We start from the raw sequence: 5,000 nt of genomic DNA on the forward strand, positions 1-5,000 counted from the left end.
TGTACCTTAACTTAAGCTATATCGTACCTTAACCTAACCGACATTGCGCCTTAACCTAACCTACGTTGTACCTTAACCTAACCTACGTTGTACCTTAACCTAACCTACGTTGTACCTTAACCTAACCTACGTTGTACCTTAACCTAACCTACGTTGTACCTTAACCTAACCTACGTTGTACCTTAACCTAACCTACGTTGTACCTTAACCTAACCTACGTTGTACCTTAACCTAACCTACGTTGTACCTTAACCTAACCTACGTTGTACCTTAACCTAACCTACGTTGTACCTTAACCTAACCTACGTTGTACCTTAACCTAACCTACGTTGTACCTTAACCTAACCTACGTTGTGCCTTAACCTAACCCATGTTGTGCCTTAACCTAACCCATGTTGTGCCTTAACCTAACCCATGTTGTGCCTTAACCTAACCCATGTTGTGCCTTAACCTAACCCATGTTGTGCCTTAACCTAACCCATGTTGTGCCTTAACCTAACCCATGTTGTGCCTTAACCTAACCCATGTTGTGCCTTAACCTAACCCATGTTGTGCCTTAACCTAACCCATGTTGTGCCTTAACCTAACCCATGTTGTGCCTTAACCTAACCCATGTTGTGCCTTAACCTAACCCATGTTGTGCCTTAACCTAACCCATGTTGTGCCTTAACCTAACCCATGTTGTGCCTTAACGTAACCCATATTGTGCCTTAACCTAACCCATATTGTACCTTAACCTAACCCATATTGTACCTTAACCTAACCCATATTGTACCTTAACCTAACCCATATTGTACCTTAACCTAACCCATGTTGTACCTTAACGTAACCCATGTTGTGCCTTAACGTAACCCAATTTGTGCCTTAACGTAACCCATGTTGTGCCTTAATGTAACCCAATTTGTGCCTTAACGTAACCCAATTTGTGCCTTAACGTAACCCAATTTGTGCCTTAACGTAACCCAATTTGTGCCTTAACGTAACCCAATTTGTGCCTTAACGTAACCCAATTTGTGCCTTAACGTAACCCAATTTGTGCCTTAACGTAACCCATGTTGTGCCTTAACGTAACCCATGTTGTGCCTTAACGTAACCCATGTTGTGCCTTAACGTAACCCATGTTGTGCCTTAACGTAACCCATGTTGTGCCTTAACGTAACCTAATTTGTGCCTTAACGTAACCTAATTTGTGCCTTAACGTAACCTAATTTGTGCCTTAACGTAACCTAATTTGTGCCTTAACGTAACCTAATTTGTGCCTTAACGTAACCCATGTTGTGCCTTAACGTAACCCATGTTGTGCCTTAACGTAACCCATGTTGTGCCTTAACGTAACCCATGTTGTGCCTTAACATAACCTAATTTGCGCTTTAACGTAACCCATGTTGTGCCTTAACCTAACCTATATTGCGCCTCAACCTAACCTATATTGCGCCTCAACATAACCTATATTGCGCCTTAACCTGACGCACGTTGTCGCTGAACCTGCTCTGTAATTGTTATGCAACTCGTTAAATTAGTGTAGTGTTGCCTAACCGCAACCCTCGCAATATAGTTCGCTATTCGCACTGCCCGGTCCCCTGTGTATCGCGTCATGTTAAACACCTTGCAGGTGTTGCTGACTTTCCACATGCTCCTGCTATACACTCTAATGTGGATAGCAGCAGGACGTACATGCCCCCCCCCCCTTCCCCCCTGCCTTCGCAAGCTGGTCGTTGAGAAGTTTGCATGTTCAATGCCCTTCGCATGCCGACGTACTCAGCCTACGTTGTGGTACGGCCTGTCACCTGTCCGCCGATGTACGCAAAACCCACAAACTGTACTGCACATTGGTCCGTATGTACTGAATGATACATCGTGGCACATGTGTGACCGTACGACGACTGCGCCTAGCAACGGCAGACCATACAGTCCAAATATTGTGCACGCAGCTACGTGTCGTCTCCCTATAAGAGCTGGATTGCAGTGTGGTACGCCATTCAGACGTGTGGGAGGAACGGACGCCCTGGATGGCGATCAGCATGAGCAGTCTGTTGATGTGGTGGAGCGTGTATTCGGACGTAGTCGTCTCTTCTCACACACCGTGATAGCATGTTGCACCGCGTTCCACATCTGCGACATCCTGCAGAGGCCGGCTGACAGTCGTTCGCGCAATGGACACCGCATACGTACGGGGGCTACCTTCCACGTGTTCTCGAGGCGTGCACATGTTGTTGCGTCTATGTGGGCAGACGTAGTGTGTTGTGACACCTGACACAGGCATGCAATACTCGTTGCAAATGGCGATGGACGTCTACGTTTGCTGGTGACGTTACGCAAATGAACAACAGGTAACCCGTTGTGGTGCGGTTGTTCTCGCTAGAGGTGAATCAGTGTTGGCGACGATCGGTCGAGCTATTAACCGGTTGTTTCAGGGATACCCACCATGCCCACGAACGTGAAAGGGGACCCACCATGCCCACGAACGTGAAAGGGGATCTGGGTGTGAGGCGATACGCGGCGGTGGCTGGGTGGGACCGTCCCCGGCCGGTGAGGGGGGGCCGCCCGGCGTGCTGGCAGCGCGGTGCGTGGGCGCACGCGCTACAGCCGGCTGGTGGGGGCGGCCAGTGGCAGGCGCGCCGGCCGACGGACGCGGCAGGCGGCGCAGCTGCGCGCCGGCGCCCCCTGCTCGCGGCGCCTTGCGGCCAAAGTAGGTCCTCGCGGGCCCGGTGCGAAGCGCGGTGGCCATCTGCAGTGTGCTGGTCCGATTGAGGACTGTGTGCGCTGAGGATGCGCCGCCGCTCGGCGCTCGGCGCCGCGACGCCGTCTGCTGCTCGGTCGCCCCAGCGGTTCTCGCAGGTGGTTTGTATCGCAGCTGTGCGGACGTGTTGGCGCGTGCGCTGTGCTGGGAGAGTTCGCTTCGGCACCCAAGTGGGGCTTTTGTCCTTCTGTGGCGCTGGCGTTGGAGCTGCCGGTCACCGTAGGTGGCGCGTGTTGTCTCCCGCCGGCAATGCCACGACAGCACGCTCCCGGGCCTCTGTCGGCAGCGGCAAGCTCAGTTGGGAGCACGGGTGGTCGCACCTAAAGCGTCTACTCGCCTAACTCCGGGCGATTGCGCCTCTCTCGAACCCGACCAAGTACTTAGGACGGCGCTGCGCGCCGCCGGGACCTGAGAGGGTTTCGAGGTGTGTTGTGCAGGGGAGCTCAGCCTCCTCCTGTTTGCAGAATAATTGAGCGGACGCTTGCGTGTTCGCGCGGGCCCCCGGGACACACTCCCGGGCGGCCGGCTGCTCAGCTCTAGTTGACGCAGCTCCCTGGTTGATCCTGCCAGTAGTCATATGCTTGTCTCAAAGATTAAGCCATGCATGTCTCAGTACAAGCCGCATTAAGGTGAAACCGCGAATGGCTCATTAAATCAGTTATGGTTCCTTAGATCGTACCCACGTTACTTGGATAACTGTGGTAATTCTAGAGCTAATACATGCAAACAGAGTCCCGACCAGAGATGGAAGGGACGCTTTTATTAGATCAAAACCAATCGGTCGGCTCGTCCGGTCCGTTTGCCTTGGTGACTCTGAATAACTTTGGGCTGATCGCACGGTCCTCGTACCGGCGACGCATCTTTCAAATGTCTGCCTTATCAACTGTCGATGGTAGGTTCTGCGCCTACCATGGTTGTAACGGGTAACGGGGAATCAGGGTTCGATTCCGGAGAGGGAGCCTGAGAAACGGCTACCACATCCAAGGAAGGCAGCAGGCGCGCAAATTACCCACTCCCGGCACGGGGAGGTAGTGACGAAAAATAACGATACGGGACTCATCCGAGGCCCCGTAATCGGAATGAGTACACTTTAAATCCTTTAACGAGTATCTATTGGAGGGCAAGTCTGGTGCCAGCAGCCGCGGTAATTCCAGCTCCAATAGCGTATATTAAAGTTGTTGCGGTTAAAAAGCTCGTAGTTGGATTTGTGTCCCACGCTGTTGGTTCACCGCCCGTCGGTGTTTAACTGGCATGTATCGTGGGACGTCCTGCCGGTGGGGCGAGCCGAAGGCGTGCGACCGCCTCGTGCGTGCTCGTGCGTCCCGAGGCGGACCCCGTTGAAATCCTACCAGGGTGCTCTTTATTGAGTGTCTCGGTGGGCCGGCACGTTTACTTTGAACAAATTAGAGTGCTTAAAGCAGGCAAGCCCGCCTGAATACTGTGTGCATGGAATAATGGAATAGGACCTCGGTTCTATTTTGTTGGTTTTCGGAACCCGAGGTAATGATTAATAGGGACAGGCGGGGGCATTCGTATTGCGACGTTAGAGGTGAAATTCTTGGATCGTCGCAAGACGAACAGAAGCGAAAGCATTTGCCAAGTATGTTTTCATTAATCAAGAACGAAAGTTAGAGGTTCGAAGGCGATCAGATACCGCCCTAGTTCTAACCATAAACGATGCCAGCCAGCGATCCGCCGCAGTTCCTCCGATGACTCGGCGGGCAGCCTCCGGGAAACCAAAGCTTTTGGGTTCCGGGGGAAGTATGGTTGCAAAGCTGAAACTTAAAGGAATTGACGGAAGGGCACCACCAGGAGTGGAGCCTGCGGCTTAATTTGACTCAACACGGGAAACCTCACCAGGCCCGGACACCGGAAGGATTGACAGATTGATAGCTCTTTCTTGATTCGGTGGGTGGTGGTGCATGGCCGTTCTTAGTTGGTGGAGCGATTTGTCTGGTTAATTCCGATAACGAACGAGACTCTAGCCTGCTAACTAGTCGCGTGACATCCTTCGTGCTGTCAGCGATTACTTTTCTTCTTAGAGGGACAGGCGGCTTCTAGCCGCACGAGATTGAGCAATAACAGGTCTGTGATGCCCTTAGATGTTCTGGGCCGCACGCGCGCTACACTGAAGGAATCAGCGTGTCTTCCTAGGCCGAAAGGTCGGGGTAACCCGCTGAACCTCCTTCGTGCTAGGGATTGGGGCTTGCAATTGTTCCCCATGAACGAGGAATTCCCAGTAAGCGCGAGTCATAAGCTC

General features: G+C 52.3%; 1 non-coding gene across 1 annotated transcript in view; it reads left to right on the top strand.

The window, feature by feature from the left end:
- The first annotated feature begins 3,290 nt into the window (after window positions 1-3,290).
- Window positions 3,291-5,000, top strand: part of LOC126436731 (small subunit ribosomal RNA) — a 1,909-nt gene continuing 199 nt past the window's right edge. Inside the window, exon 1 of the ribosomal RNA XR_007580876.1 lies at window positions 3,291-5,000. This exon is cut by the window's right edge and continues 199 nt beyond it. This is a non-coding gene — a ribosomal RNA (small subunit ribosomal RNA).

The sequence above is a fragment of the Schistocerca serialis genome, unplaced genomic scaffold (genome assembly GCF_023864345.2).
Source record: "Schistocerca serialis cubense isolate TAMUIC-IGC-003099 unplaced genomic scaffold, iqSchSeri2.2 HiC_scaffold_1242, whole genome shotgun sequence".
Lineage (NCBI taxonomy): Eukaryota > Metazoa > Arthropoda > Insecta > Orthoptera > Acrididae > Schistocerca > Schistocerca serialis.